Below are 15,195 nucleotides of genomic sequence, written 5' to 3'. Positions count from 1 at the left end.
ACCCCCTCATGAAGGTATTTAGCAGCAGGAGATGCAGACCTACATCCAGCCCCAAGGCGGGGGCATCCCACCAGGAGGAGGAAGAGGCGGGGTTGAAAGAGGGAATGGGAGAATCCGGCTTCAGGCAGGTCCTGGCAACAAGGTGGTTTGCACCTGTTAGGTTAAACAAGCCTCAGACTGCACTCTGCCTGAAAAATCCAACTGGGACTCGGGGAAGGGGGTCTAGAGGCAACTGGGTAGCATTTTGCAATTTCCAAGCAGGTTTCCACGCATCTGTCTCTACATATAGACGCGCACGCACACAAACACACACACACCTACCTCACCGGATCCAAGCCACTGCTGAAACAACCCTCCCTGTGCTTCCAGACATCTGGACCCTGACTCTAAGCGGATATATTCCAACACAGAGCATGCACCTCTCCACCGTTCCAACACCAGCCTAGCCGTTTCCTTTAGTAATCCAGAGGTGTCCTGACAGAATTCAGGCAAAAAGTTCCAAGTGGAAATCCCTCCAAATTAAACTACTGCTTTTAAAGTGCTTCACACACACACACACACACACACACACACACACACACACACACACACACTCCGGGGCATGGGGCAAAGGGCTGACAGCCTGAGGAGATCGTTTTGGAAATCGAATTCTAGTTGGAATCGGAAGGGTCCCAGCAGCACCGGAGGTCTGCCGTGTACCTTATCCCCACTGCACTGACACCCCCGTCAGCATCAAGTCCAGAACGCCGAGTGCCTACTTGGGCACCCTGTGAGATTGAACTAAGGCCAGCTGCCTGCTGGACAAGTCCCCACTCCCGGCACCAACCTCAACCCCCTGCGGCTTCCACCTTGCAGCCATTCCAACCACCCCACCTCGCGTCCAGCAGACGCCACTCCGAAGTGGGTCCTCACCCCGCTCCGGCCACTAGCCCTCAACACCAGAGCTACACTCCCACCACGCTCCTGCAAGCCGACCCAGCGACACCTTTTCTGCCCGCGCGTACACCGATCTCCTTCATGCACCACCCAGAAAAGATGCACGCTCCCCGCGGGGGCACCTACCCGGCCTGCTCCTGCTTCCCCTGCCCGGGACCAGCGCCCCGAATCGCAGCTTGGTCCCGCGTGCGCTCCGCCGTTCTTCTCGCGCACTCCCCCAACTTTCGCAGCCTCCGCCACTGGGGCTCCCCGGGCGAGCCGGACCCACCTCTTAAGCGCTCCGTGACGCACGGGGAGGGGCGGGGGCGCCACTGACGCACGCGGCCGGGCGAGCTTTGGCCATACAAGGGCGCGGGGGGCGGGGCGGTTCCGGCGGGAGGCGGCCAGGGGGAGGCGCGGGGCCGGGGAGCCCGAGGGGGCGGGGCGAGGAGGGGGGCCTGGAATGTCTGTGCGCGTGACGCACGCGGGGTTCCATTGACGCAGGGAGCGCGGATTGTTTGATCTATAAATAGTCTCCTCGCGCCCGCCGCGGCGGCTAAAAATAGCAACTCCCAGACCCACTAGGCTCCCTCCGCTGGACCAAGGACCCAGTCGGGCCCCCCTAGGTCCGAAATAACCGGCCGAGAGGGCCAGAACCCGAAGAGAGGGCGCTCCAGAGCCGCGGCCGCAGGGCTTCCCCGGACCAGGATCTCCTCACCCTCCGGCTACCCCCGGCCGGGCCCCGCCTTTGCACCCTCCCAGCCCTTCCTGCAGCCCTTGGGTGTCACCCTCTGCCGCTTCTGGGCGTCCAGGACAGGCAACGCCGGGGCACACCCTGGGGAGCTTGCGCCCCCACCTCAGCCCAGGGCGCAGCTGGCCGCGATTGACAGGTCTTCCCCAGCAAGGATCTGTCTAAGAGGTGGCCCCCGGGAAGACAGTGAGAGGCCCTGAGGATTCCCTCCAGTCATCCCGCCTGCGAAGTCCCTTCCCGAGGCAGGAGTTTGCCCGGCCCAAGCTGGGCCAGTGGGCTCAGCGCCACACGCTGTACTTCGTTTCTCATGATCCCCTCTTCCTCCCCATCCCTTACAGGGTAAATGCAGCCTAGTTGGGAAATTACCGAATTTCAGAACAGGGTGGAGCCTGAGAAATCTGTTCAAACTCGTGCCAACTCTTCCCCATTTTAAAAATAAAGTGGCTCAGAGAAATAATGGCACTTGTTCAAGGTCACACAGCGAGGTGGTGGCACACTGCGGTGGAAACTAGGTCCACGCACTGCATTTCCAGGGGCTCATCACACCCTCCTGTCATTGCCTCCTCCCCTCGTCCAGGACCAGGGAGCACCTGCCCTCGCACCTCACCTCCAGCGCGAGTGGGGAGGGCCGCTCCGACCAGTTACCGCCTGCCCTGTGGAGCGGGGAAGAGCCTGTCAGGGCTGCATCAGGGCACAGTCCAGGCTGCAGCCACCGGGAGTCTTTCCTGGTCCTGGTCCGGCTATCAACCCTCCACCCCTCGTCCTGCTCCAGGCTTGGGGAGCCCTTCCCTAAGGTGAGAGGGGGACGGAAGGGCTCGCATCGACAAGAGCGCTCCTCCCACTCTACTGGGACCTCCACTTATTTCCTGGTAAATCAGTGTCAGCAGGAGTTTCTGCTGCCCCTGAGCCTGCCCTCGCCTCCTCGGGGCACCCTATGGCACCTCCCTCTGCCCTAAGCATGGACAGCCCCTCGACCCCACTCACCTCCCATCACAAGTCTCCCACACCCTTTCCAGCCCCCACTTCTGCCCACTCAGAAGTACCCCCAGCACCTCAAACTATTCCAGGCAGAGCTTATCATCTCTGCACCCCCTGCCCAACACCCCATCTCTGCTCCTGGTACCTCACATGCAACTGTTTTTTTATCTTTTCCTAAAGCTCTCTTTTGGAGTATCTCTTGAATCCCCCTCCCCACCCCTTTTCTGAGGTCCTACTACTGGCCAAAGCCCACAGCACAGACATTCTGGCCCACACCCATTAAGAAAACCACTCTTGGGGGCTGGGGATTTAGCTCAGCGGCAAAAGCGCCTGCCTGGCAAGCGCAAAGTCGTGAGTTCGGTTCCCGGTACCCGAGAAAAAAAAAACACTCTTGGGGCTACGGGTATAGATCCATAGCAGAGCATCTGTCGTTTCATGTTTTCTTTGTTTGTTTTGTTTTTAAGACAGGTTCTTGTTATGTAGTTCAGGGTGACATTGAACTCACTGTGTATCCCCGACTGGTCTTGAACTTGGGGCGACCCTCCTGGCTCAGCCTCCCTAGTGCTGGAACTGTGGGCATGTGCCACCACACCTGGCCAGAGCATCTATCGAATGCACAGGGGAGAAAGAACCCTTAACCAGCCTGTCTCTAAAGCCTCATTGCCCACCACAAATGGAGCAGGCTTCATATGACACTGCTCTTTTCCAGTGATGACCTGGTCATAACCTGCCACAGCTACCTTATCCAACATGCAATCCCTAGAGACTCCACCAAGTACTCAAGGTTTTCTCAAATCATCTTCCAAAGATCTTTTTGTTTTTGAGACCAGGTCCCCATAGGTATTACAGGACAGCCTTGAACTCGCTTATGTAGCCCAGGTTGGCCTTGAACTCACGATGATCCTCCTGCCTTAGCCTCCTTTTCTGCTCGGTTTCCAGGTGTGCACCACTACACCCAGCTATCTTCCAAAGATCTTCAAGGTGACCCAGTGAAGGTGAAGGGTGGGCAGGATGGTGCCAATTGGACGCATCCAGAATACCCATCCCACCTCAGCCAAACTTTTGTTTTTCTTTTTCTTGGGCTTTTGCACAAGATTTCACTTAGATTTTTGTGGAATCTTTGTGGAAAATGATTCCACAGTTTAAAAAATGTTGGAAACCACTACTATAATTCAAGTTCTCTGAGTTTGAAAGTTAGGATCCAAGGATTCCAAGAGGAGCAGCATCTTTGCTCCAGCGCTCACAGCAAGTCTGTCTGGTGAAACCAACCCTAGCTGTGTCTTGCCTGACTCCCCACCTCCCACCCCCAGCCCTAGATGCCTCCTTGCCCAGCAGACCCCTTCCTGAGAAAAATAAAAATAATTTTAATATCTCAGCAAAATCAGCAAAGACAATGTTCTTCCTACAATCCGGTAAACACAGATGTATTACCATGCCCTGACCTATTTGTGCTGAAACCCAGCTTTAGCTCAGTCTTGAGGGTTGAGCACCTCTCCGAGCTGCTGCGGGTCTTGGAGGCTGCAGACTGCTCCCCTGAACCCAGAGAAGGGTGAGGAACTGCAGCTGTCACCTGGCTATGCTTTGAGAAGCAGGGATGATGGGATCTGAATACACCGTACTATAAAAACAAGTACTGTAAATAAGGAGAAAAAGGACACAGCTAGGGCCACCCATGCAGGTACCTGCGTAGAGCCTTTAGTTCAACACAACTGGAAAACGGTAAAAGGGGCTTGGGGATCCCAGGTTTTATCCCTCTATGCTGGCTGGGAAGCCCCCAGGTTGGCCTGGGGCTCTGCAGGGGGTGGGTGGGGGTGGGGTCCAGCCGAAGGAACTCCAGGGAAAGGCCTCATTGATGGACACTTTGGCAGGCTTAGAGAGACAGCTGCTAGTCCTGGAAAAGAGACCACTGATGGATCCTCAAATCCAGCCATCAAGGACAAAACTGGAACGAACAGCCCATAAAGGAGAGAAGGGAGAGGGAGATAAGGCCAGGCTATTGTAACACAGGACAGGAAGAGAAGATGTGAAGTCAGAGACAAAAACCAGCCCCACCCAAGTCAAGCCCCGCACCACGGTACAACCTCCCATTCCGCCTCACCCCCGGGCCCCAGATAAGGTTCTTGAGCTAACTGTTCCCATCACCCACTTCTGCACAAGATGTTTCACTCATGGGGCACATGTTCCCCTTCTTCCCTCTATTTGAATCCTGCTGATCTTCCAAGACTTCAGCTCATATGCACACTCCCCTACCCCCACCCCAGCTCTTAATAATAAGCACTTTCTCACTGCATGTAGGACAGGGGAGGTAGGTACTACTCAAAGGTCAGACTTAGAGCCAGGGCCCCTCACATGGATTCCCCCATGTGACACTCTTCCAGGTCTGGAATTACAACTTACAGTTTATGACTGAGGAAATACAGACTCGTGGACAGGTTCACATTCAGGTCCTCCAGCTCCCAGGTGCACAGTGACCCACTGCCTTGACTCTGAGGCTGTGGCTTGGGGCCTCAAGGGCCTCAAAACCACACACACACATCACCTGTAACAGGCGTCTACAAGGTGGTCCTTGATGGACTGGAAGTTCTTCCTGATCTGGACAATGGGATTTGAGTATGTTCACTCTGGAAAAGTCTTCAAACTACACTCCTCTAAGATTTTTTTTTTTTTTTTTTTTTTTTTTTTTTTCTTCTACCGGTATTCAAACTGACAACCTCGCGCTTGCCAGGCAGGCGCTGTGCCTCTGAGCTAAATCCCCATCCCCTACACTCCTAAGATTTTATACTTATGATATACACTCTTTCCTATATCTATGTTATACTCTTCCCAAACAGTTTATTTTAAAAAATAGTCAGAACTAAGTGGGAGAGACAAATATATTTATTCATTCATTCGTGTGTGTGTGTGTGTGTGTGTGTGTGTGTGTGTGTGTGTGTGAGACTGGGACCTGAACCCAGGGCCTTCACGCTAAGCTACATTTCAGCCCCCACCCCCACCCTTCACGTGCCACTTTTCTTTTTTTGAGGCAGGGGCTTGATAAGTTGCTGAACTGCCCAGGCTGCACTCCAACTTGCAATCTTCCTGCCTCAGTCTCCTACAGTATACTAGGGTTACAGGCGTGCACCACCTCGCCTGACGAGACATATTTATTTAAACAGATGCAGATGCAGCTGGAATTTACTGAGTACAAATTCATTCAAATGCATGTTTCCGAAATCAAAGGGCCTGTTTCTCATTACGCATCTGTTCTGTCAACATATACTCAGAGCACAACGAGGGTTAGCAGGGACCGCATCTGGCATCAGAAAAGGGCCTACACGCTGTCAACACAGCATACTTGGGACCCAGGGATTTTTGTGCTAGGACTCCTACCTCCCCCACCAGTGTGTGAACAGCACAAAGGTATGGACACTGCATCTCCCCCTTGGCAGGGGGACCTTTGTACATGCTGAACAGTAAGTAGTCAGGGCAGGCCCCAAATGGCAGCCTAAGTCCAGTATCTTTCCCCATCCAAAAGAGGGTATGAAGTTGGGTAAATAGGGAACGGAGAAGTAGAATTGCATGCCCCCTTTCCCACGCTGCCCCTCCACCCCAGACTGGGCCCCACCCCTGCTGAGCAGAGGGCAGGAACTTGCCCTACTTTCACCAAGACTGTCCCCACCCAGGGGCCTCCACTCTCTTCCCGCAGGGTGGGCAGAGGGAGTGAGCTCTGCCTCCTCCCACTGAGAAGCGGCCCCTGGAGCTTCCCCTCAGCCCAGGGCTTGCCGCCAACTCTGACCCAGCCACTTCCTCTTCCTGCCCTGGCAGTGGGCAGGGGGATTGTGCCATGGGCTGGGAAGCACAGCCTGCTGCCCCGGGGCTTCCCATGGACAGCTCTGGGGACTGAATGTGAAAGGTCAGGCCCAATCTTTGGCTCTCACCTGGCCCTCACCCCAACCTGCCACTGACCACATACGCAGCCTCCTCCCCTAAAACAGGCGCCCGAAGACACAGGCAGGTCAGCCATGCCCACACCTGCTCGTAGCTCTTCAGCAGGGGCAAAAGATGGAAGAACTGCCAGAGGCAATTTATGCCAGGGGCCAGCAAGGCCCTGTGTGACACAGAGCTAGTTCTTGCCTTCCTTCAGACCATTTCCTCAACACTGAAACGGACGAGGGCTTGGACTCCAGGAACCTGTAGCAGAATTGGAGGGTGGGAGGATAACAAATCCGGATTCTCAGCTGGACTAGAAGGCCAGCAGATCTCTCACTCTGAGAACTATCCCCACTTGTCCCCTTCCAGGGCTGAGTGAAAGGAAATAAGCCTGTGTCTAGAGACATGGCTGCACCCAGCACTGAGAAAATTCTGGGCTCTGATTGCAACAAGTGCTCAATTAATGTTCTGGGGAGACATGATTAATTAAGGTCAGTCCATGGCCACAGAGCCCATCTTCAGTCCAGCAATTTCACTATGCCAACTCCCTCAGAGCCATACAGAATAAAGGAGTGGGGCTGGGGATTTAGCTCAGCTGCAAAGTGCCTGCCTGGCAAGCGCAAGGTCATGAGTTCGATTCCTGGTACTGGGAGAAAAGACAAAAAAAAAAACCAAAAACTAAAAAACATAATAAAGGAGTAAAATCAGACTTCAGGAAGAACAACACAAGACTGGAAAGCACAGGCAAGATCAGAGTTCCTCGCCAGGCATGGTGGCCCACGCCTATAATCCCAGCACTCCAGGAGGCTGAGGCAGGAGGATCGTTGTGAGTTCACGACAGCCTGGGCTACAAAGTGATTTCAAGGCCAGCCTGAACTGCATAGGGAGACCTTGTCTCAAAAAGACAAAAAAAAAAAAAAAAAAAAAATCAGAGGTCCTCTGGGAAAGTTGCACCCCGCCTCATAGCTGCCTCTGTGCCCCGGCAGTCCATTCAGCTCCTGGCCAGGTCCCCCCTGCACTTGAAGGGTCTCCCACCACCTTGCAGAACACAGACACCCACAGATTCCCCCACCCTTGTTCAAAGGCTCCACCCAGCTTCCATGGGCAAAATTTCAAATTCCAAAATATAAAACCCTCTGATAATAAGCCCCAGCCGGAAAGACTGATGCACATTCCTATTGTTAATATATTTTTAGTCACTGGCTCTGGATTCATTTAGAGACTCACGTTCAGAAAGGGGGGAAAATTTTTTTTTTTGAGAGCTGAGAAGGAGAGCACAAGAGCCTCCCACGTAAGAAGCCGCTGCTAATTCTGCGCCAGGCCAAAGCCCCTGGCCCAGGTCCCAGGGAGCGTGTTTGTGGCAAGCTGGTGGGGGACTCGCCAGGCTTCGCTCCAGCCCTGCTTCTCAGGCACCAAAAACAGCTGGGAGGCCAGACAGATAAGGAGAGCAAGCAGGCGGCTGAGGGTTAGCAGGAGGCGAAGCCCTGGCCAGCCACCCTGTCCCACTCAGCTGGGGGCTCAGAATCCCACTCAGAGACCAACCCTCGGGGACTCTGATGGCCACCAAACTCACTCGCATGTCCCTCCCACCTGAGCAACTACTCCCTCACCCAGGCCAGGTGGACGGGAGAGGAGGGCGGAGACCCTGAGGGCAGTCTCTGAGGAAGAAGACAGCCAATGTCACCTGTTCCTACACTCCAGGTTCTCAACCCCAGCTCGTTCCCAAATCCAGCTCTTGTCACCCAACTACGGCCAGCCCGCACTCTCACTCCTCAGGAATACTGGCCACCCTTGCCCGCCTCCGCCTCTTCTCAAGGCCAAAGCGTTTGGCAAGACAGTCACAATAAACGAAAATCAGAACAGCTCAATTCCTGTGCCTCAGGGGCCCCATTCCCACCACTTACCAGCTTCCCTCCTCCCGGTCTGCTCTGACCCTCAGAGATCCAGGACAACAAAGGCAGAATCCAGGTCCGTAGCACCTTGGCCCACAGCCTCAAGGAGCCCTGCAGGGAGAGACACGACTACCCAGTCAGCCTGTCCTCCCAGGCTGAGGCCTTGTACCGGCTGAGCGGGCTCAGGATGTGGAACTGTCTCCAAGCCAGTGTGTCCTCCTCTGTTTATATAGCAGAAACCAGAGCCGGCCTCTGGGGATGGGGGAGCTGCCTCAGGGCCCTCTTGGCTGGGGCCTGACTTTGGCCCCGGTCAGCAAGAGCCCAAAAATAGTCAGCTGATGGGAGCCCCGGAGTGAGCGTGACCCTGGGCCCATGCCCAGGCCTGGCAGACAGGTGCCCACGTCACAAGACCAACAGCTCTAGCACTCATGGGGCCCTGGCTGGCAGCCCCTCAGGGTGGCCTTGGCAGTGTATGTGGCATGGGAATTCCACCGAATCACCACCATCACCCAGACAACAAGGTAAACCTGAGGAACTCTGCCCACTTGCACTACTGTGTACCCAGAGGGAGGCTGGGTGCTTGGGAATCTGGGTCTCAGCTCGGGTCAGCAGTGGGGGCTGGGTGGAGGGAGACACCTGACCACTGCTGTCATCCTGACTCACGTGCTTCCCAAGTCCAGATCTCCAGCTGACCAGGAACACCTACTCCTTCCACTTACAGTAATCCCTCTCCCTGTCCCCAGCACAAGGTTGGTGGCTTGGAGCCTGCTGTCCTCAGAAATCCAGGTGCACAGGCAGCCCAGCAACCAGCACCAGAGGCGCTGCTTCCCAAGGCTTCCCCTCCTCTCATCCAAGCTCAGACTGGACCCCCTCCTTCCCATCCCAGCCACCTCTCTGGAACTCTCTGCACCTTGAACACCAGTTCCGAACGAGCCAGTGTGCTGGGGGTGGGGGTGGGAAGGAACTGGGGGAGATACTGAGCCTGGCTCCATCTGGGATCACTCAGGCCTGAGGGGGCCGCTGCTCAGAGATGGCACTCTGTCCAGGGAAGGAGGGAGGGAGGGAAAAAAGGAGTCTCCAGGCCCTGTCCAGGATCCCACGTCACACTGTAGCTCTCTCAGGCATGATACCCTACACCCCATCCCAGGACCTCAGGGCCAGGGAAGGGTCTGTTGGAAATCCCATTCCCTCACCCACAGATCAGCTTGTGCCTCCTCTGAAAGTACCCTCAAGACAAGGAAGCTGCGTCCTCCATCACCAGACAGGCCCTGGGCTTGCCAGGAATCCAGCAGATCTGGATCTTAGGCCTGAATGCACATCCTCACTGCAGGACCTTGGGAAGTCATCTCTCCCCTCTGTAAGGCAGTGGAGGGAATTAGATGGTCAAGGAGCCCTGTGGCCATGACCAAGACATTGGGAGAATCACGGAGGATCTGTCCGTGTTCCTACTTGCAGCGGTCACCCCCACACCACAGCTGTCACAGGACCTACAGATGTGCATGGTGATTACGGGTGGTCAGCACTCTTTTAGGGAGGGGGTGAAGTCCGGGCTGCCTTCGTGCCCTCCCTTAGTACAGTATCTACTCCCTGGAAACAGGCCAGCTTCCCACAATGTCCACATGCCCCCCAGCTATACTCAGAGCTTCCTGGAACCAGGCACATGCTGCCTTGAGAGCAGCTGTCACTGCTTTGCTTCACCTGCCCATGTCACCTGGGCCCAGAGCCTCCAGCTCATGGTACTTAGAAAATAAGGGTTTCCCGTCTCCACCCCCACATCATCCTTACCTCTGAAGAAATCAGATCTCCCCAGGCTGAGCAGCACCTCGCCTGCTGCCTCTGCTAAGGCTTCCCCCTCCTGCCCCCAAACCACATCCGCTTCAAGCAGCTGCACGCCTACCTCTGCCTCCCAACCCCACCTGTTCTCTGTAACTTTTCTCCTCTGTAAGGCAATGGGGAGAATCAGATGGTTAAGGATCCCTTGGCCATGACCAAGACGCTGTATGAATCATGGAGGGTCCCAGAGGGGCACAAAGAATGTGAGCAGGCACTTACCACGCTGGATGGACCAACAGCCTTGGCCTTCAGGGCCTGGCAGGAGTCAGGACACCAGGGTGGGGCGGGGGCGGGCCTCTGTCCGCAGCGGAGGTCTGTGGAGGGAAAGCGAGTTTGAGAGGAGGGACAGCAGCCAGCACAGACGTCCCTTGGAGACAACACAGACAGCAGACACAGGAATGAAAGCGAGCAGGGCAGGATGCAGGCCGTGAGGAGGAAGGAGCAGCCCCCGGACCTCCCTGGCTGGGGGGGGCCCACGCCCCAGTCACGCAGCGAGACGTGAGGTACGGCCAGGAGCTGCAGACAGCATCTCAGAGCCATAGTGAAACAGAGACCCAGGCTGGCACCAAGCACCTCAGCCCTAGGTCCACAGTGTGCACAAAAAGGCATGTGGTAGGCAGAGAGAACGGAGCTGCCGTGAGGGTGGAACACAACAGTCTTCTCCCCACAAGGCAGCCAGCTCAACCCCCAAAGCAGGAGAGCCGCCAGAAGACGTGGGCTGCACGTCCCCATCTCAAGCAGCCTGCCCTTCTAATCTAAGCAATGGGGCTCAAGAATTCCAGCCCCAGAGCCCTAACCCTAACCCCAACCCTGGATTTAGTGTGGCTAGGAGCACAGATACTGGATCCTAGAGTATCGGGGTTCAAATACAGGCTCTATCACTTATTCCCTCGGGCAAATGATATCATCTCTTTCTGCCTCTCATTTCTCATTTGTAAGCATGACAGTCCGGCTCATGCCTGTAATCCCAGCACTTGGGAGGCTGAGGCAGGAGGGTCACTTTGAAGCCAACCTGGGTTGCATAGTGAGTTGTTTGGTTTTGTTTTGTTTTTGGTACCAAGAATTGAACTCAGGACCTTGCACTTGCCAGGCATGTGCTTATGCCACTGAGCTATATCCCCGGCCCTGCATAGTGAGTTTAAGACCAGCCTGGGATGCACAGTGAATTCAAGCCTGAACTACATAGCAAGACCCAACAAAAATAATCATAGGGTAGGCATCAGGCTTCAAATGAGTTAATATTGTAAAGGACATGGAAAAGTGCTGAATAAAATACATGTGCTATATATCATTATTAGGAAACATTAAATGAGGACACATAAAAACTAACCCCAGGTTCTAGTTCCTATTCCAGACCACTTCAGGGTACCTGCCCTCTCCTTCTGGAGCAGAAGCCAACTGTCCACCAATCCCAGCCTCTTCAGCTCACCCCCACCTTCACAATGTCAGAGCCCAATCACCCAGGGCACCCTGACCCCACATCTCCCCTTCCCTTCTTCCACCCTCACTCAGGACTCTCCTCTCTCAACTGGGCCCTCCGTGAGGGCAGGACCAGCCAAGGCCCAGCCTATTGGCCTGCTCTAAGGCCCAGATGAGGTCCGAGAAAAGAGAAGTAGATCTGTCCAAGGTGGGAGGTGGAGGGCCAGGGATGTAGCTCAGCGGCATAAGCGCTTGCCTGGCAAGCCTGAGGTCATGAGTTCGATTCCCAGTACCAAAAACAAACAAACAAACAAGGTGGGAGGTGGAGGCAGGCAGGAGGAGGAGAAAGGCCCCACGGGTGGGTCATGGGCTTCCTCTTGCTCCTGATCCCTACTCCAGGGCCAAGGACCAAGGGCCCCTCTGCTGTATGCTGCCCACACCTTCACTTGCGGAGGTGCCAGTGCCCCTCACATACCTGAGGGAACGAGAGTGGGAAGGGAAGGGCACAGGAAAGGAAGAGGGAAGGAGGTCAGACCAGAGCTGGAGCATTTCTAGCCCCAGAGAGAAGGCAAACTGAGGCTTCAAGCCTCCCCTAGCCTGTGTACTGTCTGCTTCCCAGAACGTCATCTTCTGTAGGAGGCTGGAGCCCCAACCTCCCTGGGGAGGAAGGTTAGGAAGGGCCCAACGCCAGCTATTACCACCAGGCCCACCTGGGCACCCAGGTCTTCTCCACCTGTCTGAGACCAGATGGTGCTCAGGCTACTCACAACACCAGAGAACAGGCACCTGATCCCATCTCCTGTGTCAGGTCAACCTTCTTGGCCAGGCATAGTGGCACACGCCTGTAATCCCAGCATTTGGGGAGGTTGAGAAAGGAGGGGTGCAAGTTTGAGCCCAGCCTGCGACTCACTGAGACCCTGTCTCAAAAATAACACAGAAAGAGCTGGGAATGTAGTTCAATATGGAGGCCTTACATTCCATCTCCAGCCCCACAACAAAACAAAATAAAATTTTCCTCAGCAGCCACAGCACAAGCATTTACTGAGAAGCTAGTGCGAGCTGGGTAGTGTGTCGGGAACAAGAATGAGCAAGCCAAAGTGCCAGGGCCCTGGGAAGCTCCAACCCGGGAGAGAGCCAAGGTCAGTTACCATCAGTACTGTGCAGAGGGCAAACACCTGGCTGCATGAAGAAGGAAGTCGTAGAGCAGGAGACCCGACTTCAGTATATGCCCAGCTTCTGCTTTCCCCCACTCACTTTCCCTGCCCTCGCTGTGCCTGTCATGTGCGCCTTCCTCCCCACCCACAGCCTTGGCATTGGCTGTTCCCTCTGCCTGGAAAGTCATATCTAGCTGGGAGGCTCCTCCTCTTCAATCAGGTTCCCACTGCAGTCTTGCTAGTCAGGCCCTTAAGCTGTTGAGCTACCCCCCCTAGCCCCCCACTCCCATCTCAACTCCTTGGGCAGCCTCCACCCCACATCCCCCTTATATTTGCACTCTCTCCATAGGACTAATGTTTTTGATTTGCTTACCTGTTTATCCTCACCTACCCAACTGCACTAAGGACGTGCTGTCTAACAGGGCAGCTCTGTCTCTAACCTGCTCAGCACTAGCTGCTCTTGGTGGAACGGAGTAGGGGCCCATAAGCCTGCCTTGGAGCTGGGCTGGAAGGAAGAGCTAGTGGAGGACATTTCCCGCTAAGGAGCTGTCCCTTTCATCTGGGGGTAGATTAAACAATCTAGGGCTGAGGATACAGCTCAGCGGCATAAGCGCCTGCCTGGCAGGCGTGAGGTCATGAGTTCGATTCCCGGTACCAAAAATAAATAAATAAACAGTCTAGTTCTTCCTTGTGCTGAGTCACAAACTTCACTTCAAGCCCCCCTCCCCCTTCTAGGTCAAGTCCTTCACGGACCCACCAGAAACCTCCTTCTAGTCCTCAGTAAGTTAAGACTTGAGTCTTTTCTTCACTCGACACTTGCAACAAGACCTAGGTGATCTTTTCTGTAGCTCTGGTGGCGTCCTGCGCATGAGCACTGTACTGGCCAACACTCCCACTCAGACACGGGTATACGGTACTACCATAATGAACAAGGACAGCAGCTGACAGCTATAGAATAGCATGTGGTAGACATTATTAAGCACTTATATGCATTTTCTCACTTCAGCCTTACAATGCGCATTATGACGCACATTGCACCAACAGAAAACTAAATCAGGCTCAGAAATGTAAAGAAACCTGCCCAAGGTCACACAGCTAGGAACTGGCAACCTGGGATTAGGACCCAGGGTTTCCAGGCCCAGGCCTGCTCCCAATCCCCTCCTCCGACGGGTGTAGTGGGAAGACAGCTCCAGTTCCACCGAGCATGGCCCCTGTCCAGGGCGCAGGTGGAAAGCTTTCGGGCCCTGGTTGGTGGACCTCTGAGCTAGGCACAGGGCCTGAACTCCTGGGCTGCCTTTCTGACCTCCTCCAAGGCTCCACATCTCTCATTAGTCACATTCATCTTGCTGGTCTTGGCCCGTCCTTCTGCCCTGACACCATGACCCAGAATCTCGTTTTTATTTTACTGCACTTTTGTCATTTCTCTCAGCTCTGGTTCAAAACAGAGGCAGCTGGCTTCCTTCTTAAGTCTTCATCCAAGTCATGACCTACACGTTCACTCAGAGTAGGTCTAGGACCAGCTTTGGGGACACTGGACCCCAGTCCAGGCACACAGCAGCCCTGTAACGCCCCTTGCCCTTGGGTTTATCTGTTGGAAACCTACCAGCCGCAGCACGGCCTGTGTTTTCCCAGCATGTACATAATACTTGTCTCAAAACGCAGATGGAAAATGCCAGTAAACCACCTCTACAGGATCTCTCCTGTCCGCCGGGTCGCCTTATCAAACAACAGCGCAGGCATAAAAAGGGAATGCGCCCAGGTCAAGGAACTCTTGCCAAGTGCAAGGCCATTGTCAGGAGAAAAGAACCAGAGGCAGAAAAACACGCTGTGAGACACGGGCTGAGCCCGAGTCCCGGCGGCGCGCCCCACCCGTGAGGTTCCCTCCAGGCCCTGGGGCTCCCCTCTGTCCCACGAAGGGCAGCAGCGCGAGGCGGTTGCCCCGGGCTGGGTCTGCTGGCAGCCGGGCTCCCGAGCTCCTGGAACCCGTTCCCTCGCAGCCGGCGGGGAACTGGAAGGAATTTCTCTGGCCTGGCCACTTCCAGTGCCCCTTGCGGGCCAAACCCCACCCTTGGCGGGCTGGGGAGAGAACGCGTTGGCCGCCGCATTTGGGGCAGACTCGGAGCCAGCAGGTCCCGCGGGGAACCCAGTCCCTCTCCCCCCGCCCCGCTCCCCAGTTTCCAAGCAGGGCTCCCAGCGTGGCTGCAAGCGCGGCCCGAGCATCGGCGAAGGTCCGGGCTCCCGACCTCCCGGAGGAACCCCTCCCCGGGCCCCTCACCTGGCCCGGCGGGCTCCGCTCGCCTCTGCACCCCCGCTTTCCGGGGTCGCGCCCCTGCCCGCGCGGAGC

General features: G+C 55.5%; 1 protein-coding gene across 2 annotated transcripts in view; it reads right to left on the bottom strand.

Moving 5' to 3' along the window:
* Positions 1–15,195, bottom strand: part of Nr4a1 (nuclear receptor subfamily 4, group A, member 1) — a 22,351-nt gene extending 7,156 nt beyond the window's left edge. Inside the window, exons 1-3 of one of the 2 annotated variants that reach the window (XM_005411925.2) lie at positions 15,127–15,195; positions 10,498–10,592; positions 8,458–8,556 (exon numbers count right to left, since the gene is read on the bottom strand). The gene's annotated coding sequence lies outside the window, so the exon portion shown is untranslated. Of the gene's footprint in view, positions 1–1,062; positions 1,187–8,457; positions 8,557–10,497; positions 10,593–15,126 lie in introns of those variants that run through there. The other variant, XM_005411924.2, reaches the window with a different exon arrangement.

The sequence above is a fragment of the Chinchilla lanigera genome, unplaced genomic scaffold, assembly GCF_000276665.1.
Source record: "Chinchilla lanigera isolate Chin_1 unplaced genomic scaffold, ChiLan1.0 scaffold00146, whole genome shotgun sequence".
In the NCBI taxonomy this organism is placed as follows: Eukaryota; Metazoa; Chordata; class Mammalia; order Rodentia; family Chinchillidae; genus Chinchilla; species Chinchilla lanigera.
This window is presented reverse-complemented; position numbering and strand designations above follow the sequence as displayed.